The following is a 27,232-nucleotide window of genomic DNA, read 5'->3' on the forward strand; positions in this document are numbered from 1 at the left end:
ATAAGGCCCCCACGTAGAGCTCCTACTCCTGCTTGGGATCTCAATTTTGTGTTGGAAAAACTTACTCTACAACCTTTTGAGCCTGCGGCTACTGCTGAATTGAAATACTTGTCATGGAAGACTGCTTTTCTGTTGGCTATTACTTCTGCAAGAAGGGTGTCTGAGTTGCAGGCCCTTATGGCAGTGGAGCCATTTTTGATTTTCCATAAGGATAGGGTATCATTACGTACTAATCCTTCCTTTATGCCTAAGGTGGTTTCTAATGTGGCTTTAAACCAAACTATTCATTTGCCTACGTTTTATGCAGACCCCCAAAATAAAGGGGAAATGATTTTGCACACTTTAGATGTACACAGGCAATTGCGTTATTATTTAAGCAGGACTAAGGATTTTAGGCAGTCTCAGCAGTTGTTTGTTTCTTTTGCTTTGAGTTCACAGGGCAAGCCTGTGTCAAAACAAACTATTTCTAGGTGGATTGGCTTTTGCATTGCATTTTGTTATTCCCATCATGGCAAGGAGATTCCAGCTGGGATTAGGCCTCATTCCACTAGGGCTACTGCCACTTCAACAGCATTTCTAAGGGGGGTGGCAACTAAGGATATTTTGGAAGCAGCTACTTGGAGTTCAGTGCATACTTTCTCTAAGCATTATCACCTTCCTATCTACTCTAAGTCTAGGGCTGGTTTTGCCACAGCTGTTTTACAAGGCATGTTGTCAGCTCCTACTTCTTTATGATTTGCCAGCCTCCCTTACCTCTGCTTTGGGATTCTACCCAATAGTAAGGACTGCAGCAATGGAAGACGAAGAACATAGTACAGTTTTGTACCTACCATAAATGTAGATGTTCGAGGATTCCATTGCTGCAGTCCTATTTACCCTCCCTCCTTCCCCTCTGTGTTTAGGGGTGGTTGTGTAGGTGAGTTTACATGCTTATATTTTTGTACATGTTTTTGGTGCAGGTATTTTGGGCCTTGTCTTTTTAGGGTCTTCTGACATCTGGGGCAAGAAAAGACTGAGGATATGACGCCGGTCATGCGCATTAGTACCCTGACGTGCTGACGTCAGTCTAATGCGCCCTGACCGACGTCAGCCTTATACTCTGGTATTCGGGCCGACTGGATGCGGACTATACCCAATAGTAAGGACTGCAGCAATGGAATCCTCGAACATCTACATTTATGGTAGGTACAAAACTGTACTTTTCCTGGGTCGGTTTTATGAACCCCCTTTGTGCAAGAGAATACTGTTGCTGTTTTCCAATTTGCTTAATTTCTTTTTCTTAGCTTTGGAAGCAGAAACACCCTAGACCTCTGGCAAAGGATATCAAATGCAGAGCAGCTTAGGTTAATTGTGCCAAAAAAATAGCAAAAGTGAGGCTTATATACAGTCAAAATTAAACCGTTTTAAGGTAATAAGCAGGCACAAAAGTAAAAACAGACAAAAAGGGACAAATTAATGCCGTAAAACAGTAAAATACAGATGAAAAAGTGCAGATCAAACTAAAAATAAGCTTAATTTCTTGTTTGTAGCTTTGGATATCTTGGATTCAATCAGAAACATTCTAGACCTCTGGCAAAGGATGCCAAATGCAGAGCAGCTTAGATTAATTGAGCCAGAAAATGAGCAAACGTGAGACTTATATACAGCCAAAATTAAACAGTTTTAAACTAGTCTGCCAGTAGGAAATCACACAATGATCCTTCCTCCAGCACTCCCAAGCTGAGACAAGGCTATATCTACACTCTTCTTCCACAAAGGTGCAGTGGAGCCCGTCTTAATGTAAGATGGCTGGATTTGAGTTCAAGTGTATGAAAAAATAGGTTAGATTCAGCAAGTCTGGCTGTAGTTTATGCTAACCTAAGTAATATTTCAGTGCAAAACAAGTGCAGGTAGTAAGCAGGCACAATACAGTAAAACAGCAGTCAGAAATGGACAAATTAATGTAGTAAAATAGTAAACTGCAGTTGGAAATACAGATCAAACTCAAAATAAGCTTAATTTCTTGTTCTTAGCTTTGGATGGCTTGGATACAAGCAGAAGCACTTTGGACCTCTGGCAAAGGATGCCAAACACAGAGCATCTCTAGTTAATTGAGCTTAAACCAAAATAAAGACATTTAGAATAACAGGCACAATAAGCCCTCAACCAGCAATTCCCAGCTCAGAGCAACCGAGACTACCCTTTCCTCCTACAAGAGTGTAGACTACAAACCTTCTTAATCTTAATATCTCTCTGTCTACTAGTCAAATTCTATATTACCAAACATTGGATAGATCGTACTAAGATGTCATGGAGTTGTTTCTGGAACATGGCTGTTAAATACATTACTTCACAAAAACTTTTAATAACAAGCCCTCAGAAATGTATTTACTTCCAGACATTCTGGAATACCTTATTTGAACATTTATCTGACAACTACAAGTCTCTTGAACTGAGATGGTCCAAAATGCTAAAGGCCCTTCCTATATATGCTTCTTAATTCTTCTCTTCCCCTTTCTCATTGCCTCATTTGATGTGTAGCTCAAGTCAAGTTATGTGTTAACCTTTTCTTCTATTTGATTTTTAGGTTACAATCAAAGGTAATACATTTGGTTCAGTTGCAGAATTTACCTGCTTACATATGTGTTTCTCACTTATTTTTATTTCAGGGGTATATTCCTAAGCAGCACTATTATACATATTGCATATAATTAGCATTTGTAAGTTCTCCTTTATTTTACTGTCAGTTGTTAATTTGCAATGGCTTGTGATGTATATGTAATGAAAATCAATAAAATTTCTATTTGAAAAAAAAAAACATTCTTAATGTAAAATAACTGGCTTGAAGCCCAAGTGATTACACCAGAACTAAGACACTTTTAGAATAACAGACACAATAAGCCTTCAACCAGCAATTCCCAACTTAGAAGGATGTAAGCTACTTTTTCTGCCACAAGAGTGTAGACCACAAACTTTCTTCTGTAGGATAACTAGTTTGAAGCCAAAGTGCTTAAATCAAAACTAAGAGACTTAGAATATCAGTTGCAATTGAATCAGGCTACTGACAAGCAGTAATAAATGCAATTGAACACTTTTAAGAACAAGCAGCAAAAAGCAAAATAATGTAATAAAGTAAAAAGAAGCACAGATACAGTAAAAGCAGCTGAATAAAGTGGAATTATTTAGTAAGTGGGAAGGGAGGAAACAGAAGATAATTCAAGTTTAACAGAGTAAAAGGGTAGGCCTTCCCAACTGATCTTTCTGTACTGATGGGACTGGGAGGAGTTTCCAAAATCAGATTAATATTAGGGGCAGGCAAACTCAAAAGCCACCAACTTTAAGAGTACAACAACAGTTGGGTGGATGAGAAAATCAAATGCAGACAGAGATCAGCAATAGTCAGGCAGAAGCAAGTCAAGTAAGCAAATCAATTAAGCACTCCAGCTAAATACAGATACCTCCAAAAATGTCTAGTTAAAGAGGAATGCTGTTTCTCATCTCCTCCCACTAATTAACTGGAGGTTATTCATCGTCTGCAAAGGAACTGTTTTCTAACTTTTCTAAATGACCTTAGCCAAGACCTCCTAAAACTTAAACAGAACAAAAATACTTAAAAGAAATGAAATATAAGAAAAAGATACAAAATAGAAGTAACAAATCCTTAAATCAAAAACTTCATTATAAAATCAAATGCAGACAAAGATCAGCAACAGTCAGGCAAAAGCAAGAAGTTATGGTCTGGCAGCATGCCATACAGTAATATATGCTTATGGAATCCCTCATCTGCCATTAAGCTGTATAGTGTGATGAAAACAATTGCAGTGATAAAGACATGTCTAGATGAAGATATGCAATACAGAGCATAATTATCCTGTGAACAGGTAATGAATATGAGCAGTGAATGACAGAAACATTGGCAATGTGTCATTTTCATGCACATGCCAGGACAGATATCAATGAGATGCATAGCATTCATGTTCTCCACAAAAATACACATGCTGGTCATATCATGAAGAACACCCTTGAAGAGCGTACAGCACTTTCTTACCATATAAGGTGCATGGATAACCTACCATGTAAAACAAGGCCTGAAAAAGGTGGCCATCTGGGTGTGCCATGACTGTTGTCTGTGTATAAGACACTGTTGTCTGACACATTTGTCTGACAGACAGATGTTACCAGATTCAATCCCCTGTCTGTTATACAAGGCTCACTCCAGATCTCTGTATTGACTGCATTTGCCACATTAGATAGCAGTGGAGGCTTTCACAAATAATTGAACTGAATTTGTGCATTAAGACAGGAGTTACAAATATAATACAAACAATTGGGTTTAGTCCCAATGCTGTCAAGGAGGTACACATGTTACTGTTGACACAATATTAAAAACTCAAGGCTTCTTTGACAAGGAAGCTGTTTCCATCATGTAGGACATGCACTGTCCCAGAATTGAACCACAGTATGTATAGGTATGCTATATAAGCCAGTACTCAATGCACGTGCCACAGGAGTACTCAGCATGACATGTCCTGAATAATAATTTCACTGCCATGCAGTCACAACCTGTGATGCTATATTATTGTCCAACATAAAAATAGATAACAATAACTCGATATAATGGTGTTTATATAGTGTCAGTGAATTCATATAATGTTGTTCCTTTCAGGAACTGAACAACTTATGTGACTCTACTGACTAATGACATGTAGATGAACCACAAGCACCACACTGGAAGTATTAACACTATTGTGACACTACACCTATGCTAACATTACATCAGATGTATGTGTGGTAAACAATCTCTGAGATAAATGGGATGGTGGAGGCTTCTCCCACTGTAAATGGACAGATTATAACTGCGGTGGTTACCATTCATGCATTACAGTATAAGACCCTAAAACACTAACAGGCACTAAATGTGTATGTTAAATACATGCACATTTGACAACAGAAAATGTATGATATTATACAGGATAAATGCACCATGGTTGAAGTGTCACCACAAATGTTAGATCTGTTGGTATTTGAAGGCATTACATCATGTTATTACTAAAAGGGATATGTGTGCCTATAATTGCTGTACTAAGTCAACAACATACAGCATTTCATCTCATTCACTCATGCAGGACAATAATGCTGGCTGCAAATGCTATGCAAGGAAAATGTAATCATGTGTCATTGTTACTCTGATAAATGCATTGCTATTTGACAAATAATCATAGCTTTTTCTAAGAGGGATCAGCAACTATACATGTACACAGCAAATGTGTTTGATAACAGTGTTAGTGATATGATCAGTCTACCCAAGATCACAAGGTAAACATTAGTGCCTGAATCACAAGTGCCACACAACATGTTTTGGTACAGTGGGACAGTGCACAGTTAAATGGATGCAATCACCACTGTTTATTAGCTGGATGTTTATGGTAAAAAGTGTTTGAAGTGCACAGTAACACTGCACACCTACACATCATCTGTCTTTGAAGGGTAGTATACACAGTAGGAGGGTAAAAGACACACTTACAGCTGGCCTCAAGTATTCTACATATGTAGTTACACAATTTACAAAGCACAGTATTAAAGTTATGCCACCCTGGTGAATTTGTACTCCAAATGTGAGATACTGTAGGTATGGTAGCATTATGTAATTATTGTGTAGCCAAAAGGTTATTTTCTCTGTGGATACTAGGATTTGCTAGTGTCACAGTGTGCTACTGAAACTCTGTCTCATGGGGGTTAAGTGGTTGGTATAATGGTAAAGGTGTTTACCTCCCAGATGTAAAGTATGGAATTTGATTTCCTATCCCTGTATTCTGTCTCCTACAGGCTGTTGAGGGAAGATCTGTGCCTGGAATGCAAGGCATTGTCAGACCCCACTCTGATGGACCTTCTGCTTATCCAGAAAATAAATAGCGTGAATATTACCCATTCTAAAGTTTTAAACATTGCCTTTGATATAAATAGGACCTGCTGGAGAGATAGGTATGCATCTCAGAGACTACCCCTTCTCTGGAACAGGCTTCCCATCCATGTGAAACAGTGTTCCTCCCTAACCCTATTCAAATGTACCTTAGATAATTGGATGGGGAACAAAAAAATTCAACCCTGGTTTTGTGCCTATGCCTTTACTGGACACAGACAGCCTATAAATAGCTCATCTCCTATGCCCTTGCTTGTAAATATTTCATCTCCCAAGCTCTTGCTTACACTAATCAAGGGTAACAGAACTTGTCACAGATTTGGAATGCATGGCTATACTTACAAGGGCCTTTGTGGTCATTAACCTAGTAAGCACCTATGAACCTATGAATTAAAAGTATACATACAGGTGTTTGTGAGGTCGCAATGGTATAGGACAGTAATCACAGTCACAGAATTAAAGCAATGATGGACTTAGGCCAACTACCTATCTACTTACACTATCTATATAGCACTTTATCAACAGTCTGCACCACAGGAGAATACTGAGTACAAGTGAGACATACATCATCTATGAAGGGATGACATTAGCAGTGTATTTCTAAGGAGATGTGTCTTGTAAAATAACTTTTGCAATCATTTGGTTTTGTAAAGGTTGGCACTGCAAATTTGTGTAAAAAAATCCTGAATTTATTTGCAGTCACACTTGTAGAAGTCAAGCACTGCCATATTTGAGCCTCCTACCTACCTACTTACCTATCTATTTACACATTCTAGAGAATAATTTAATACATGCAAACAACACAGGAGTAGTCGGACATTTAAATAGTGACAGTTCACTTGCAAAAAATGACCTCATCAATGTTGCATGGGGGGTGTAGGCAGAGAATATAATTTTGCAATTGTGTGATGTTATTGGTGCCCCACAAACCACCTGCCATTTGTAAAATGGAAACATTGTCTTCCCACCCCATGTAGCAACTGTTTGCATCACTTTCCCTCTAAAAACATTAAGTGGATGATTTTTTTCCATCTATGAAACTCTTATTGGAAGCATTCATTTAGACAGTTTTGGACAGAGTATGGCCTACAAAAGCCATATTTTCTTTAAGCAATGCATATAAAATTGTAGTCAGTAGAGTGAAAACAGTATGCATAACTACACCCTTGTATTGCAAAGAAGGTGTGGATATGAAAGGTGGGATTAGGGAATGATGGAGTGATGTAGCTGTTTAATACAGTTTTCCAGAGTAGACGTTGATCAAGAACATGCTCACCTAACTGTAAATGGCCCCACTCACAGAAGCACACAAATTCCCCATCTTGAGCAATGAACCTCCTAGTTACACAATATAGAAAGCCCTGTATTCATCAGAAACACCACAAGAGAAGTCTGATTATTAAGGGTAGACAGTGCACTTTTGTCAGAATGACCTCAATAGTGTGTTTCATAGAATATGTTTCAGAAAAATGGGATACGGGAGCTGCATGAACAGTTAAATGCATTGTCTTCAGGGGAAGTGGATACAGCATCAAGCATTACACACACACACACACACACACACACACACACACACACACACACACACACACACACACACACACACACACACACACACACACACACACACACACGCGCACACACACACACACACACACAAACATTTACCATGTTGAGCATCAAACCTCCTACCTATCTAGTTAGACAATGCAGAATGCTCTGTACTAGTCACAAGCACCACAGGAGAAATCTGACTATTAAGGGTGGAGAGTGCCTTTTTGTCAGGATGACCTCATTAGTGAGTTTCATAGAGGATGTTTCATCCAAAAGTGGGATAAGTGAACAGTGTGAACAGTTAAATATATTCTTCTCAGGGGAAGTGGGTACCACACCAAGTATTACACACAGTCTCACACAAGTCTTCCATATTGAGCATTAAATCTCCTACCTATTTAGTTACACAATTGAGAGAACACTGTATTAGTCACAAGTGCCACAGGAGAAATTTGGTATTAACAATGTGAAATAGGATATTTGACCTTTTTTTAAAACAGATGGTGCTGTCCATTGTGGGTTTTACAACAAATACATGTGTGTGTACAAGACAATATAACATCATTATCATCGTCACATGTAATGACATTCTTCCCTACCAAAATTTGGATTCTGTCCACATAAATTGCAATATTGTGAGTCTATTAACATGTTTCATTTTATGAGATAACACAGATATTGGTTGTTGTACACCAGGACTTCCTCAGAACAAATACAATTATCTTAAAAATCAACTAGATGTATAACACCAAAATCCAAATCAGAATTGCAGTCTAATTAACATAAATTACATTACATCAGTTAACACTGATTATATAAAATGAATTACCTAAAACCTAAAATCTTCAGTCTCCTATACTTTATAAAACATTTAACATTGATCATACCATTGATACCTGGGAAACTATCATTCCCTAATTTTAATTGCCAGAGTGTCTCTTTCTTTTCAACCGTATTTTTAAAATCCCCTCCCTTTTGATCTAAATCAATCTGTTCTACAACAATAAGCAAGAACTTTTTGAAATTTAAACATTCAACTGAATGTTTAAATAAAGCATTGTTTCATCTTTAATTGTAATAGTGTATAAATGTTCTTTAAATCAAACATTTAGACTTCAAGTAGTCATGCCTACATAGTAAGCATTGCATCCACTGTACACGCTAACATACAGCACTCCTTTAGTTTTACAATTAAATACACCAGGAATCTGAACAGTATATCCTTAATGTTTTAAATTTAAATAAGGCCCCACTAGAATATATCTACATATTTGACAATTTCCACATTTATACATCCCTTTAGACTTAAAGCACATACTTTCACTAGGGTTAATGTTTGTGTTGTCATACTGTAATAAACTCTTTAAATTATAAGAACTCTGGAAAATAAATCTTGGGCCAGTCCCTATACATTTAGCCAGATCAGGATTACCTTGTAATATTCTCCAATTATTTTTAATTATGTCACAAATGTCATAACTGTCTATAGTCATATCAATATTACAAAAGGTTGTATTTAAGTCACTATTCTTTTTCTCATTTATTTAAAAAAATAGTTTTAACAAGATTGGGGGGGAAATTCTTGTACGTTCTCTCTTATTTCCTCAGCTGGTTTCAAGACCAACTCTTTACCATATTATCTTACTTTAAATAAATTAATAATACATGAGACTTCTGTTTCAAACATAGCATCGTCTGATGTCATTGTGGATTCTCTGATTAATTGACCTCTGTATATATTATTCTTAATAAATTTTGGATAATTACTCTGATAACACAAGTAATTGTTGCTATAAGTATTTTTCCTATGAATTTTCTTTTCAAACTTTTGTGTAAACTGTTCCACTTTAAATGTACATCCAAAAAACACACTTCAGTCCCACTTTCTCCTATAGTAAACCTCAAAATATCTGATATTTCATTCATCTTTTTAACTAAAGAATGAGCATCACTTACAGTACCTTCTGAAATCAAAAATAAATCATCAACAAATCTGTTATAATAAATTATAATAAAGGTAGCAGCCAAGTGTGAGAAAATGTTTTCCTCCCACCACCCAAGAACCAAATTCGCAAAGGATGGTGCAGCAGCTGAACCCATGGTTACTCCTCTAACTTGTTTATAACCCTGTTGATTGAATAAAAAAAATATTATCTAGCAAAATCTCTAGCAAATCACAATATAACTTCACATCATTAGAATCAGTATTAGTTAGTTGGTCTTTACACATTCCACCCCAACTTCTTGTGGAATGCATGTAAAAAAAGAACAAATATCAATAGTGACAATGACATTTTTAGTTTCATTAAAATCATAGCTCTGACTAAACATTCAGATTTTATCCAAGAAATCCCACCAGTCCCTGAAATAGGACTATAAATCTTGGACTAGTAGATTGAAAATAAAATCCAAAAACAAGGAAATCCCCTCTGTAGCTTAATGTGGGGCTGAGGCAATAGGCCAAAAGGGCAGGTTTTCTGAATTTTTATGGATCTTGGGTATACCAAATAATACATACAATTTTGGTTTCTCAGTCAACAAATAATTATATATTTCTAAATCAAAAACCCATCCATTAAATACCCATACAATAAGGAAGAGATTGTCCTACAACTTTTATGGAATTCATCAATAGATACTTTTAAATACTCATTTGTGTTATCCAACATTTTCTCCTCCATAATATCTATGTATCTTTTTTGGTCCATAATGACCAAACTCTCACCCTTGTCATCCTTCATGAATCTTTGTTTACATTATTATATTAACTCTTCCTTATTCAGACTAAAATATCTATTTTTGGCTTTGTGACTTAAAGGTTTTTGAATATCTTTCTCACACATTTTTTCAAATACTTTTAAGGTATTATTGAGTTGGGGATTATAGGTAGAAGGCTAACAATTGTTTTGCTGACATTTTTACATTGCAATACATAATTCAGATTTAAACTATGAGTCCAATGCTTTAAAGACAATAATGCATGACCAATATTTGCTCTTTTTGTAGGCACAAAATTTAAACCAAGCTGTAAAATTCTTAACTGGGTAGGAGAAAAACTGTTGTTGAGAAATTAAAAACCTTAGTTGTATACCTCAGCCCTCATTGTGTCCATTAATTTCCTCCATTTGGTCCCAGTCAGTGGAATACTGACAGGAGTTATTATTTTATTTTATTATTTATTTTATTTGCAGTTTGTTTGCCAGGATAGTCCTTTGGGCCACAAGAAGCCTATTTTCAATGGAGTCCTGGGAAGAAAAGCTCCAGAAAAATACAAATACATAGTACACATTGCACATATGCATTGCAGATTATCTCATAGGAATACAAAGTAAATATGATAAGAAAAGGTTAACAATGATAGAATATATTAGTATACTTCATTAAACAGCAATAAAAAAACACTTCTGAAAAAGACAAGAAAGCAGAAGGGATACAAGAATGTAAGATGAGTCCCGTCTCAATTTAAGTTTTTTTGCATGAGCTACAGAAGGATTAACATAGTTTGTAGAGGATTCTATAGAAAGCAGTTCACTAGCTTCTTGTATCCCTTCTGATTTCTTGTCTTTTTCAGATGCCAAAAACTTTGCCACATTCAGTACTGCTTCTTCTGGAAGCTTGACATCATCCACTAACATATCATCACTTCTGGAGTCCAATCTGGAATCTCTGTTGGTTGAAAAAAAATTATGTCTCTCATTGAAGGTGGACATACTAAAACTCATTCTGTTAGATTTATTATTATGATAACTAGGATCAAAATTAACATATGCAGTCTTCTTTTTATATTCAAGACTGTGTCTGTTAATTTTATTAGACTTGCATTCAACTATTAAGGTCTCCGACCTCTCCACATTGGAGAGCATCAACTCATAGTCTTTGTACATAACCAGCAGTTCTTTTAAGGACCCCTGTATCCTTTGATCAACTTTAATTATAGAGGAATGTAGATCTTTTATTGCAAGGTTGTTATGTTCAATTAATAACTGTAGAAATTGTACCTACTGGAATTAAAAAACTCTATACATTTTTGAAAAAAGGGTCGGCATGTTTAACTTCATTGGGGCACTTTAAAAAACATAACCCCTTGGGCACAATGTTAAGGTTAATATATCTTTCAAAATATTTATTTTCTATAATTAGGGCTCAATATTTCTTTAAGCTTTTCCCCATTTCGCTCAGATCTTTTTTCAATTCATTTGATGTTGAAAGATTATATGGCCATCTGCTGGTATTAAGAAAAAGATAATTTTTAAAATCCAAGGCAGCTTGGACATCTTTATCACATACACCTTTATCGGCAAACACATCAGTTTTAAATACAGATGGGCTGGATATAATATCTTTGCATTCATTTCCTGAGTTCAAAGAATCATTCACATTACATCTCTAGCCCATTTGATCAACAAGAAAAGTAATTGACTTACGCATTTCTCCCATAGCATCTATGAGGATTCTTAGCAAATGATTTTTCTGTACTATTCAGTGCGGGATAGATGGATAAATCCATCAATTCATCCTGTTGGACATTCACCATGATAGTATAGTAATAAAACTAAGAAAATTCAACCAACAAAAAAAAACTGAATAATTCAAAATGTAGCCACAAAAATCCACTGAACACCTAAAAAATAAGGACAAATGAAGGAACGAGCTTACTATATAATAAGTTTAATCAAAGCTTTCATTCATGAACGACTTCCTCAGAACAAATACAAATATCATAAAAAAAACAACTACATTTATAACACCAAAATCCAAATCAGAATTACATTCTAGTTAACATAAATTGCATCAATTAACACTGATTATATCTAATTATATAAAATTAATTACCTAACAGCTAAATTCTTCAATCTCCTATCCTTTAAAAACACAAAATATGATTAAATATGTATTCATACCACCCTCTGTAAAAAAATATCATTTAAGTGGATTCAAACTAAGCATCAGATGTCTGTTTTCTCTAAGTTCACTGTGCTTACACCTTGTGCTACAGAGAAAGTTACCTGACAGGAAAACTTTCTTCACTTAATACTATCCAGAGTGCTGATGGCTTTGCAATGCCACTGGGCTGGTTTGTGTTATATAAGGCAGCCTAAACTAAATTTTCACATTTTTTCCATAAAGCCATGAAAGCAAATTTCACACTGCTAAGTGGTGCTCAAACGTGGAAGGCAGTATTTATCAGAAGCATTGAAACAGAATTTTGGGAAAAACTACTTGAAAAAACATGAAATAAATTACAGTGTATATGTAACAATGAGCACAGCTAGTACAGCATTACAGTGAAACATTCAGCCATCTCAGATCTCATTGCCACATTACTACTGTTACATATGTGTTACTATATCAGGACTTTCACTAATGCCATGGGAGTGGCGATGGCCTCAGGGAACAGTAGAAATGCTTTCATTGTTCACACAATTAACATTGACATCATTTAAGATGAATAATCTGTCTGTCAGATTTAGTCAATACTGACCTTACTTGAGTTTCCCACATTAACATATTCATACAACAAAATGAGTGTCAAGATTTAGTATGAACTCCTTCGGTAACATAAGCTGGGGACAGGTTTCAATCCCTGCATCATCTGTACACATTCCTTAAGTTCAATACCTTTACATTTTATGCCACAAAAATAGGACTGAGACAACTTTAATTTCTTTACTCAGTATTATTCAGACTGCTGAGAAAAGTGCAAGAATGCCAGTCTTCATTGTGGTATTAATGGCAGTACAAATACAATGTGTCAGTTTTCACCTTGGGCAGTGAAAAGCAGTTCAATGCTATTGACCGCTGCCAGTCAACAGATGACAATGCCAAATGGCACACAAATGATTCAAGGAGAAAATGTAGATAAAATACTTTAAACATACATTTTACATGCTTAGGCAACTTTGTTATCATGTAACAGGAATGTGTATAGATTAGAACAGTAAAACAAGGATATTGAGAACAATAATTTAAGAGTATTTTCCAAAGTTGCCACAGACAAAGACATATATTAGCAAGGAGTAAAGTTCAGATGTAATGATAATGTGACACTTTATAAAGTCTCTTTGTAAGTGCAACTAAAACAAGTTATAAAAGCTGTCCTTTTAGGTTCATAGGTTCATAGGTTCGTACTAGGCTATCTGCCCTAGGGCATTTATAAGCCTAGCCAGAGTGTATGTGGCTTACACCACCCCTTAGGATGAGAATACTACACCCTTTTAGGGTTTAGTTTACTGTGCCTCTGTCTAGTAGTGACAAAGAGATGACCCCCGGGGTAAACCTACGATCTCCCATCCACTCGTCGAGATTTCTCTTGAATAGAGTCAGTGAGGGGCTCTGCCTAACATGGACTGGGATTCTGTTCCAGAGTGTAGGGAGCCTCTGGGTTATGAATCTGTCCCTCCAGCACGTTCTATTTATTTCTGTGTTGAGGTTTAAGTCACTTGTTCTCGTGGCTCTGATGGATTTGGATTTTCTGAGGTGGAGCATGTCCATTAATTCAGGATTGGACATGGCCTTGTATGTCAGGCACAGATCACCTCTGAGTAGGCGGTATGCGACTGAATAGAGCTGGAGTTTTTTCAGTCGGGCAGCATATGACATATGTTTAAGACCCTTTATCCTCTTGGTGAGGAACTTTTGGGGTCTTTCCAACTGCTGCAGGTGTCGGGTGAGATACATCCCAAATGGGGCATTGTACTCAATCATTGGCCTGATAAGAGAAGAGTACAGGGCACAATGACCTCTCTTGATCTAGATGTGAAACCCTTCATGATAAGGTGGGCAATATAGAAAGTCTTCCTAACCACTTTGGCAATGTGAGTGTCAAATGAGAGGTTACTGTCAACCTGGGTCCCTAGGTCCCTGATTACCTCTTCCGTACTTAATGGATTACCGCCTATGTGGTAATTTGTCGGTACTTTGTTTTTCCCAAAGGGTATGACTATACATTTTTTGGCGTTTAGCTTAAGGCCATGGCTCTGGCACCAATTATCCGTTTCTATGAGGCCTCTCTGAAGGATGTTTGTGTCCACTGGAGTATCAATTATGGCGCCCAGTTTGCAGTCATCTGCGAACTTTGTCAGCCACAATCCTCCTATGTTTGCCTGTACCTCAGAAAAATAAATGCCGAACAAGAGGGGTCCCAGGACTGAGCCCTGTGGGACACCGCTTGTGACTGGCTTAGAGTCTGACATAGCTCCAGCAACTCTGACCCTATGGGTTCTGTCCTTGAGCCAGTTTGCAACCCATCTTGTGACATATGGGTTTACATTTAAGCTGGTGAGTTTGTCTATGATGCCCGAGTGGGGTATTGTGTCAAAGGCTTTTGCAAGGTCAAGGTAGGCTGTGTGAACTGCCTTACCCTCATCAATGGCCTTAGTGACTGTTTCAAAAAAGTCGACCAAGTTCAGAAGGCAGGATCTGCCCTTGACAAAGCCAAATTGGGTAGGATCCAATGTCTGTAGGTCCCCGATGTCTTTGTTTATGAGTTCCATAATGATCCTCTCCATAGCTTAGCAGACCAGGCTCATCAGGCTTATGGGGCGGTAATTTCCAAAGTCCGTAGAAGCACCGCCTTTGTGAAGTGGGACCACTGTTGCCGTATGCCACTCTTTGGGTACGTATCCTGTGGTAAGGCTAAGATTAAACAGCAGCCTTATGTGTGGGTTTAGTTCCTCTTGGAGTTCATGTAGCACACAGCCCGGGACACCATCCGGTCCCATTGATGCTGTGTTTTTAGCTTTAGAGAGGGCGGCTCTCACCTGGGCATCTGAGATGTTAGGGAGGCTACACTCTTCTGGGATAGTTATTTCTCCTTTTGGGGGGGGGAGGTGAGAATTTGCACTGAACCTGTCTGCCAGAATGTTGGCAATGTCAGTGGGTTCAGTGTATTTTGTGTCATTTTGGACTAACTCTGAGCATATCTGGGAGTTTCCACCCAGGTTTCTAACATAGCTAAAGAAGGCCTTGTGATTGTCTTTTGTGTCATTTGCGATTTTTCTCTCAAAGTTGGCCTTGGATGATTTTATGAGTGATCGTAGTTTTTTGCTAGTACTGATCAGAGATGCCTTTCCTTTTAGGGATTTTGCTCTGTCATGTAGTAGCTCCCTCCTTCTGTTGTAAAGTTTGTTTATGGCTGGGGTCCACCAGACCGGTCGCCTGCCTTTGGGGGAATGGGTCTTGGTTTTATTTGTGATTGCATGATCCATGCATTCTTGAAGGTGCCCATAGAAGGCATTTGCAAGGGATTCAGCAAGTGTTGGTTGTGGTTTCCACTGGCCCAGGGGCCTTGAAAGATACCACTTCAGTCTTAAGAAGTGTGAAGTTTGCTTTTGAGAAGTTCTTCACTGTGGTCTTTTGTGCAGGGGTGGGGGGGGAATGTGGATTTCCAGTGAGATTAATTTATGGTCTGATCTTACCAAAGAGGGATGTACTTCCGGTGTGGAGCATTTTGTCCCCATGTTTGTGATGATCAGGTCTAGTATATTGTCTCCTCTTGTGGGAATGGTGACTAGTTGTTCCATTGCATTTGAGTTTATGAATTCTAAGAACCTTTGGGCTAGAGTGTTGGGGCTTGAGTAATGTTCCCAGTCTATGTTTGGGTAGTTGAAGTCTCCCAAAATGATGGTATTTGGAGAGACATTCATACTCTCCAGTTTCTTCAGGAAGGCTGTGTGGGGTTCCTGAGTTTGAGAGGGTTGTCTGTAGCATGCTACAAACTGTAAGGTGGTTTTGCCTATGGTTAGTTGCACCTGGATAGTCTCTGATGCTTCGTGCGTTGCCACTAACCTGGAGGTGTGGGTATCATTGATGAAAATGGATACTCCCCCTCCTTTTGTGGTTCTGTCCAAGTTTTGGGGCCGGAAAGCATGATATGAGGTAAAACCTGATAGTGTTGGGGTGCTCTCAGGAGCCTTGAACCAGGTTTCAGTCACTGCACAGACATCGATGTTCTCCATACTGAGAAGGGCTTCAAGGGCTTGCATCTTGAGGTTTAGACTTCTGGCATTGAGCAGCATTACCCTTAGTTTTTTTCCACTTGTGTTTTCTAGGGAGGTAGGTTTGTCATTTGAGCCTTGCCTAAAAAAGGCACTATGGGGGTGGCAAGAGCCTTGGCCAATATCCGGAAGCCCAGGGGTGACAGGTGCAAACCATCCCTTGCGAAGCAGCGTGGCTTGTCAAGCATGTCATCCCAAGCAGACAGACACTGGATCCCCTTAGAATGACACCAGTAATTAAGCCAATTGTTAAAACTGATCATTTTGTCTTTGTAGTGTGGCATCATTCTTGGTGAGGGTAAGATGCTGCTCAGGGTCAGGGTCATACCGGCCTGGGCTACATAATCAGAGAGCTCCTCTATTTCTCTTTTCATGTAGTCCAGGGAGGTACGTCTCAGGTCGTTTACACCTGCATGTACAATGACTGAGTCATATTTGTACTTGCTGTGGAGTGACCTGAGTGCTTGTGTTATGTGGCGGATTCTAGCTCCCGACAGGCAGCTTACTGTGACCCTCTCCTTGTTCAGTCTGGTGAGCGGGACGTCAGTGTGTGCCTGACTATGGAGTCACCTATTACAAGTGTGTCTGGCATGTTGTTTGGCCTTAAGGGCTGTGACTGTTTAGCACACTGACTTTGTGAACTATGTGTTGCATTTGCTATGTCTTGAGGTGGTGGTTGCTTGGGTGTCTGCTTTGGAGGCCTCTGTTGTTTTGGTAGATTTTTAATCAGCGCCTCCGAGTATGTTTTTGTGTGTTTATATGCTTGGTTTGCAGTTGTGATAGTTCTATGTGAGACTGAGTTTGTGGTGTGCGTGGTTACCTTCTCCTCCTGACTGGTCTTGCCAGTACTGAACTGAGAGAGCTCAGCCTCCAGTTTGGCTATATAGTTGCATCTCTCGCATATATTTGTATTTGTTGGGAGGAGGAGAGGGTTGTCTGTGTACATGAGGCAATTGTAACATTGCCTCAAGATTCCCAGATTCACCAGCTGAACAGGAGAGGACGCTAGCAACTGACCCTTCGATATGCTAGAAATAGTGAAAAAGATTGCTGTGTAACTGAGTCAGAAAGGACCTATAGGGAAATGGGTACTCAACAGAATTTAGGTGAATGAAGTACTTTTTGTTTGTTTAAGAGTGCTTTACCTGTATACAAAATGCTTTAGGAGCAAGTGCTGAGCTTTTCAGATAGAGTATAGGCTGTTTAGATTGCAAGTAGAACAGTTCTAAGGGAAAAATTGAAGAGCAGACTTGGCGGAGCCAGAAAAAGTTTAACCAAGTTTAACCTTGTTTAACCGGCGCTGCGCTATGCGCACGACCACGCAAAGCCGTGCAAAAGCGGATTTTAAGCAGTGAACTACAAAAGAGCTAGGAATGGTCCCAAACAACCAATTACTAAGAGCTTCTTGTGCTGAGGTCACTTCCCCCAAGGATAGGTAGGCTGCTCAAGGCTCCCCACTCCCACTGGTGAGCAAAGAAACTTCCTTTTATCCAAGTAAGGTAATGGACAACACAGGAACTACACCACAGCCCAGAATACAGCAATGCCTGTATACTGGTCTAAACTAGTCGAAAAAGGCGGGAAAAGAAGGATTATTTTTTTGTTTTTTTTTTGTTTTTTTTTGCAGAAATACACAGAAAATGCAGAGACAGTGATAAATTAGTTACACAGGCTAGCACACTTTAGTGGGCAGCCTCCACAGTTCAATTAAACAAACAAACAAGCAAACTTTCGACTAAATGTAACTTTAAGTGCAATTTTTAAAATAAATGCAGTAATCAGTAAAAAAAACAGTTCAGGCTAGTTTAAAGTAAGCAGCAGAAGGTATTTTCAGTGAAAAAAAAAGCAAAGATACTTAAATCCAGAAAGTAGTCGCTTTTTCGAGTTCCTTGCTGCTAGGACCACTCTGTGTATTTCTGCAAAAAATTCACAGTGAATTTCAGAATGATTGTGCTATTGCAAACAGTTGAATACCCATGTACTCACAAAATATTAAACAAAGACTACAAACACTGCAGGTCTATCCCTTTTTTCTGTGTGATGTCTTATTCCCTTATTAATATCAAGTGCACCTCTGTTTTATTGCCATAGGTTTTCTTTATCAATACTTAAATTACCGTCTTGAGTATGAATAGCATTTCTTAATAAAGGGCAGTAACTGTGGTCATTAAAGCTAGTATTTGAACATTAGGAATGCCAGTCTCCTAAATCACTCAAAGTACTTTCAGACTTTTTGTTAAGTCTCTTCTTCCCAACATAACCTCAGAAGGTGTACATCAAGGAGGGGAGACTGTGAAAGCTGATTGTTCCTGCAGCCAGAGTATTCATAGATGCCTGCAAGCCATTAAGAGGAAACACTTCTCAGTGCTCATCCTTGCATTGCTAGGGCAAGTTCACTTAATCTTTCTGGTCCTTACACCATGTTTCCCTTCCCTGTATTTAGTGTGGATTGTGGTATTTAGAAATTGTAATGACTTAACACTTAATTTGCATGCTTACAGTGCTCACAGGGCTGACTTTGCACTATATAAAGGTAATCGTGTAGCTAATGCCCTTGCATCATATTGTTTTTTTTCAAACACATTTATTGAATTATCACTTATGACACAGGCAAATGTACATTCATATAAAAGTAATCAAACTATATTAACATAACAAATATTATACTTCACATATATTGCTATATATCATATAACCAAAGCAACATTACATAAATTATTCAATTCCTGCCTTATTTATTTACACAAGAAACATTATTAAACAATCACTTACTACATAAGCAATCATACATTTACATAAATGAAAAGAAACCACACCAACACAATCCTAGTCACAAGCATTTTACATCACAAACCATACTGACACACTCTTGGTTGCAAGCATTATACATCACTTATATTCTAGCCAATCTTTCTGACTCAAACATTTACATAGCTCATTTAAGTCTTACCACTTTTGAAACCTCATTCCTCCCTTGTATGCATTGTTCCCACAACTCCCATTCTTTCCAATGTAGTTTGCTCCTACCCTTTTCTAAAGATCTCAATTCCAGTTGTTTTATATCTGTTACTATACTCACTACTTTCAGTATAATTGGTTTAGATTTTGATTTCCAGTTACTAGTAATTGTATTTTTGGCAGCCACCATTATTAGACACAGCAAGGCCTTGCCATGTCTAGGCAATTCCAATTCTGTATCATAGCTCAGAAAAATCATCTTCCTTGTCACACCAGTCTGCCCACCTAGCATCTCCAACAGTGTATCCTGCAGGGGAATCCTTAAAGTCCTCCAACTCACGGCACTCCCAGAAAACATGTTTCCAATTACCTCTTTCTTCCCTTTCACACCTCCAGCATTTGCTGTCTGCCTGAGGAAAATTTATACTTGGGGTATAAAAATATCTATGTAAGCATTTTCAGGCAAAACTTCTAAATCTTCTAGATTTTGTTGCATGTTTGGGAGACATAGATATATCCTATACATTGTTTCTTTGTGAATTGCTTTTCCAATCTCTCTTCCCAATCCTTTCTAATCTCCTCTGATTGCTTCTTATAGTTATCATGCAATATTGTATATGCTCTATTAATTATTCCCTTTTTAATGGCAGCTTCTGTTCTAGATTCTATTAAAAACTCAGTGCTAATCTTTTGTTTAGGACCCCCCTATTTCTTTCTCTTTGTCTATACTATGATATCAATCCGTAATACGGAAGGCAATCTCTAACCTGCAATCCAAATACATTCTTATACTGGGGAAACTGTTTTGATCTAGAGAGCTTGATACTGCTAAAAAATAATGTAGGGTGTCTACAATTGCCTGGTAACAGGTGTCTATGGGGGTGAGGGTTCTACTACCAAGCCACTACTAACTGAATCAGAGGAGTTCCTCTTTACTGTTAGAGATTCAGATAGCTTGGCAGAAGGTTCCAACAGAATCCTTGACATTGGTGCAGATGTGGATGACAGACCTAGAGTGTCAAAAGCAGACCTTCCAGGTTTGCAAAATGTATGTGTCATTGCTATATCTTTATATGCATACATCTTAGATGCCTGATGTATACAGCCAGTCGATAACTGTGAGTTAGACAACAGTTATAGAGAAATAGTGAAAATTATTCTGGAATAGGGTTGAAGAATCAAACTTTTCACTACATTTTTATATGAGAACATTTTTAATTTGCACTTTATCTTGTTTTATTTGCATTGTGTTACTTAGTAGACTTCTTTCCTTTCCATTCCTCACAAACAGGTACTTCTGGATTGCAGGTTACCATCCCACCTGCACTTGGTAAGCACACATTTGGTGATTTTACTAATGTAATAAAGTAAATTCAGGTCTATATGTGAGAAAGTTTCTGTTGATTTAGCATCCATTAAAATTTAACTTACTTTTTGTATAAGGAAAATATGTGATCGGTTTTATTCTCTCTTTTTCTTTTTTTTTCTTGTGTTTATTGCTTGTTATCATAGGTGATCCTGAGAATGGCAGTGCGGAACTCCAACCACCTGATGTCGGAGTATCAGTAGTCTCTGATGGCGATGGTGGCAATGAAGAGACACAGTCTGGGAGTGCAGAAGATCAGTCTGGTACTGAGGTTGTGACTCTCACATCCTCTTCCCATTTTTGTACACAGTGAGTATGCCTATGCATACACATGGCACAGAGACCTCTAATACTGGACAGGTTGAAGGTGACACTGTTGATCTGTCTAGTGTGGTTACTCTGGTTGCAGAGCCAGCTACTTCTCACATTAGCCATCGTTAGTGCATGATGACACACAGGAGGCTTGGTAGGGGTGCTTGGAGGAGGCCTGCTGTCCACTCTCTTCCTGATGCTGGTGTGTCATTAGTTGCCACCAGATGTATGTATAGGGCCATAGTGGAGGCAGACACATTCCACCAGGGCCTCTGAAGAGATAGTGCAACTACTAAACATCATGCATTCTGACAACAGTGACTCCCTCAGTTGTGTAGGCAAGCCCTTGGGCAGGATGAATGACACATTGGATTGGGCAGTGTCTGTGATGGAATGTTTGTTGTTAGGAGATGTGGTCATGCATGATCCCACTCATGTAGTGACACTGCATCTGCTGCTCCATCAGTGATTGCGGTGTCCACACCCAAGCATGGTAGGCCATGGGGTCATGGTCTTGGAAGTAGTTGTGAGGAGACTTCATCCAGCAAACATCACTCACATTCAGGTAGCACCCTGACCTCTAGACAAGGCTGTAGAAGTAGTAGTGTAACTCCTGGCAGAGGTGGTTGTCATAGTCAAGGCAACAATGCTGGACTAAGTACTCTACCATACACAGCTCACACATGTCTGAGATGCCAGGACATAGTGCTTGCGCAGTGCTTGATTATGTTCATACAGACACACACACACATAGAAAAAAATATTTTCATTTGCCTATACTACTTAAAACACACACACACACACACACACACACACACACACACACACACACACACACACACACACACACACACACACCTTCTCTTACCCCAAGGAATAAGGGAATGCTAAAGAACATTCTATGATAACTTTCATTTTTTATTTTCCTTTCTTCACAGAATAGTCTTTCTAGTTTCTTTACCTTACATATTGCCAGCCGAAGAATGATCAGAACTGACTTCCTGTTGACTGCACTTTAAAAGTCTGCAGCCAGGACAGAGAAAAGATGAAAGACAGGGAATGAGATGAATTTCAAGTTAACATAAATAAATTTATAGAGCTCTCTGCCATCGCTTTGAGTTCATTTCAATTCACTTTATTTAGCTGTATCAATTTAAGATGTTGCAGCATTCACATTAAGAAGTAACACACACAAACATTTGCAATATATATATATATATATATATATATATATATATATATATATAGGGTTACTATAATAATGTTGAACTGAAACGTTGACTTCTTTACTTGAAATCTGACATTCATAAAAATGTAAATATCAAAAATAAACTGGTAAAGTTGATTCAACATGAATCAACAATCAACATACTGTTTCCTCTGCTCCTATCAAATAAGGAACACCAGTTCCTGTTGTCAGCAGTACAAATGTACTGTACAACAATGTACTTTACATTTTTGCAGGGGGACAAGCCCCCCTGTGACCCCTACACCCCCTGCAAATTATATATTCCAACTCCAAGATAGCACTACAATGAGGAAAAGGATGAAGGATGATACTTGTGTTTCTTATTTGCACACACACACTTCTTTGGTGTCAGCTTTGCCCTGCTACCTCCACTCCAGCCCTGTGCAAATGTTTATCGCTGTGCCCTGCCCTTTGCACATGCCTTTGTGATTTAGATATATGCCTGATGCACACAGTGGGTAACTAATGCTTCCTTACTCACAAACTTGTATGTATCAATATGCATTGCAGAAGAAAAGTTGTTGATTTCTTGTTCATACTAATTCAAGAATGATTACTTCTACAATTGTTGAACCTCATTGTAATTACATCTAGCATTGTCATTACAGTACTGGAAACATCCAATACTTCAGACTTGCTTTTTGGTATAGTTGGGTAAATGAGGGTATAATTGACATTTTCCATGTTTTATAGATGATGGTGAATTGACATGCTTGATGCACAGTATTAGCAAATACAACTTAAAAAAAACAAAAAAAATTAAATAAAATACCACCAAGACCACTGATCCAAGAAGTAAGCGAATTTAATGAAACACTTAGTGCCTCGGCTTACACAGCCTTCCAAGTGTAAAAACACCACAAAATACTGTTTGCTTATATACAGCATATTGCACAAAGCAATTAAGCATACAATTCAAATCACATACTTCCAATTACATTCTTTGTTGAATCCCTGAGGCTCCAAAGTACCATACTTTAAAATCAACATGGTTTCTTTTTTTAGTTTGTTTTTTAAAGACAGACATTCACCTCTGCCAACTTGCAATTTTTCCAAGACGCAACCCCTAAGAGAATCAGGGTTAGAGTTGTGTGCTATCAAAAAATGGCTTCCAAAGGGACTTTCTAATTGTTTTATTTTTTTATGTCCCTAATATGTTCCTGCAACCGGACCCTAAAGCTCCTATAAGTTTCCCCTATGTAAAACTTCTTACATCCACATCTCAGCGCATACACTAGCCCCTCTGTGTTACAACTGCATTCATGCCTAGCTGTAAACTTGATGCCATTAATATAGGGAAAAGAGCTTACTACATACTGACAGATGGAACAACCATCACATGGAACAGTGCCTTTATTTATACTTAAGCTCTGACTGACATTAACATCTGGTAAACAAAATTGGTTGTGTACCAAAATATCAGACATATTCCTAGCTGTTGTATGTGCAATACTCACAAAATCAGGTAATATAGAGTTCAGAATTTTATCCCTTCAGAGCACAGGCCACAAGCTACATGCATTTTTAACTATTTCCTCAGATATGACATTATAGGTCGTCACTAAGAACACTTTATTCTGCTTTCCATTGTTCACAGCTGTATTGGTGGATTTATTTCCACCAATGCAAACATTATATTTTCCACTAGCACGGACATAATGAGAATCTCCCAGAGGGTTAACAGAATACCTCATGTCCATAGTTTTTTGTTTAGCTTCCCTGACCAGCTGGACATCATAGCCTCTTTTTATAAACATTTTTTTCTGCTTTAGCTATCTCTAAATCACAGCTCATATTAAGGCTACATAGCCTATGAATTCGTAAGAATTCATTATAGGAAAGTACCTTGATGAAATGTTTGGGGTGACAACTGTTCCCATATAAAAATACATTTCTATGTTCAAATTTCCTGTGGAGACTAGTAGTAAATCCATCTAAGCGTATATCCAAAAAATTCACTTGTGGGCCAATCTGTATACCATCAAAGCTTAAGCCCATAGTATTAGATTGTAGGTCATTAACAAACCCAAGGGCTTCTGTCTGGCTTCCTTGACATAAAAAAATAAGATAATCAATAAATCTAAAATATAAAATAACTTTTGATCTAAAAAAATCATATCTATAAATATAGTCATCTTCAAGTTTAGCCATGACTAAATTGGCATACTTGGGGGTGAAAGCTGCCCCTGTGGCAGTGCCCTGTAATTGCTGGAAAATGTCTCCATTGAACATAAAAAATATTTTTTAAACAGAACATAACTAAATCTATCAGAAAATGAGATATTGGAGAGTTCCCCCCAAAAATGGAAAAAGGCCTGAATCCCTATTTCATGCTTAATATTAGTGTATAGACTTTTGACATCCAAACAGAGCCAACACATGTCCATATTCCAAACTTTACCCTTTATTTTGTTCAAAAAGTCCTGGCTGTCCCTGATATAGGAGGCTGTACTCATAACATATTTCTTAAGATGTTCATGTAACAAGACACTTATATTCTTCAAAAAATACCTCTGTGCAGACACTATAGGTTGGCCACTGTTAGTTAAACCTTTGTGTGTTTTAGGTAGGCAGTAAAAAACTGCAATGGAGCAGTTTTCCATTCCAAACTTCTTTTTCACACCCTTAGAGGTAAAATTCCCCAGTCTTAGGTCTTTGTTTAACAAAAGTTGGCACTGCTTGATAGCTTCAAAGTAATCAGAAACATCATATTTTCTATAAATGTCCACATTATTCAAATGTTTATAACACATCTCTAAGTATTGTGTGGCGTGCATGATTACTATCTGATTGCCCTTGTCAGGTTTAACCACCCATATTCTATCATTAACAAATTCCAATAGGGCTTGCCATTGTTGCTTAGTTAAATTAAAACATATGTTAGACTTATTCTCTATACAGGACCTGTACATTTTTTTCAACCTCAGAATTAAAAGTAGCAGAAAATCCTTGCAAGGTATTATTTAAAAAAGGTGGAATAAAAGGGCTTTTAACAGAGATAGCATCAGTATTCATTTGACAATAGACTTTAAAATCATTCTCAAACAAATCTTCCTGAAATGACAGGCATGAATAAAAAGAATCCTCATCACTACTTTGATAACAGTCATTAAACACAACCCCTCCCTCTTGTTTAAAGTAGCACATTAAATGCAGTTTTCTACTAAAAGAAAAGATTTCACTCTTAAGTACATGTAATCTTGGTAAAGCAGATGGTATAAATTTGAGACCAAGACATAATACAGACATAACATCAGAAATTTCATGTTTGGACAAATTTAACATGTAAATTATCACAAACTACATTAGTACCAACATTTTTTCTTGTTGTACTGTCCCTTCTTGTTATAGTTCTTTTGCTGGCCCCATTCACTGTGGCCCTGTTTTCTGTTGTTAAAGTCTGCTTTAACAGAACTGGAACTCCAAAAGCGGTTCTGCATGTCTTTCGGATTTTGTGCTTTAGGGAAAGCTGGAAACTGTTCCACACTCCCCTCAGCTCCAGCACTCACATCTCCCTCTTCAGAAGCAACAAAAGAAACTGAGGAAGAAGCAGAAACATTTTTGCCCCAACTGACATCATTACTGCCCCAGCTGACATCATTACTGCCATATTGCTTCTGCTTCTAGATGAAAAAAATCTATTTTTTCTTTTCCAAAGAAACGCTTTATCAAGATTGTAATCTTTAATGTCTCTGCTGATTTTATAACTTTTCCGCTCTACCAGTAATTCTTCAAAGTCCACAAGTCTGCCATTAATTTCTTCCAGCATACTAGTCAGTTTAACAGATGTCAAACGTTTGTCAAGTTCAGCACTCACCATTCTGATTTCTTCTTTAAGCCTTCGATTCTCATCCCTCTCAATTAGGATGCGTACCCATTCAGTGGAACGCTGGTGAGCTGCCTGCACCCATTTTTTTTGAAAGGCCATATCCTCAGCATTCTCCTCCTCAAAGGGGGTTGTAAGTGTTTTGTATGCTCCCAGATTTCTCAGGGTAATGTTCAGCTGTACATACCGCTTTAGGCAAAGAATATTGATATGTGTATTAGCCTCCTTCTGCAACAGATTCTCCAGCTTCCCCCTCAGGTTTACAGCCTCTGCCGATAAAGCAGTCACAGCAGATGAGCCCAAAGTTTGAAAAGAGTTCACAAAACAACGTTCTCGTTCCCCCATAAAGCACTCCCAAGCAGTAGCCATGGCTGGACCCTGAACAGTCACTTCAAGAGTAGCTGAATTACCAGTTCCAGCTACATTAAAAGTGTCAAATACTTCTAGATTTCTAGATCCTCTCTCATTTAGTCGTAAAACAAACTGCTGAATAGTCGTTTGACTGCCATCAGTATTATCATCCCTAAAAGGACGTGGCACGTTATTTGCAGGATCAGTGGCCATACAAATAGCAAGATGTGCTACACAGAACACATAATAAACTACAGTAGTAGCTATGCAGACAGTTAGTTTTTTGCAAACATTGTGATAGGTGCTGTATCTTGGTCCAAGGAGTAGGGATTATTACTGTCAGTAAAGGCCTTTTTGACTTGATGGCAAATTACAAAAGCACACATAGGTTTGGATGCATTCCATTCTGTTTATTAATGTGGCAGCATCTTGTAAGGCAAGATGCCTTATGTGACATCTCACATGCATATTATCCTTATGGGAAATGTACCTTAAAGATATATTACTATATGTTACCTCGTTTCCCTTAAGCTAAAGAATATACATATATAATTTGTGGAATGATTGATACTTTATTCTGTATTATTCAGGAGACATGATATATGTTTGAAGTTCCAGTGATGCAATAGAAAATATGACATTGCAAAACATTTGGGTACTGCATGTATTTACATTTTATGGATAACGTCTTTAGAAGTCAGTCTTTGCTATCATAACAGTA

The sequence above is a fragment of the Protopterus annectens genome, chromosome 3.part1 (genome assembly GCF_019279795.1).
Source record: "Protopterus annectens isolate FY-2018-M chromosome 3.part1, PAN1.0, whole genome shotgun sequence".
Classification (NCBI taxonomy): domain Eukaryota; kingdom Metazoa; phylum Chordata; order Ceratodontiformes; family Protopteridae; genus Protopterus; species Protopterus annectens.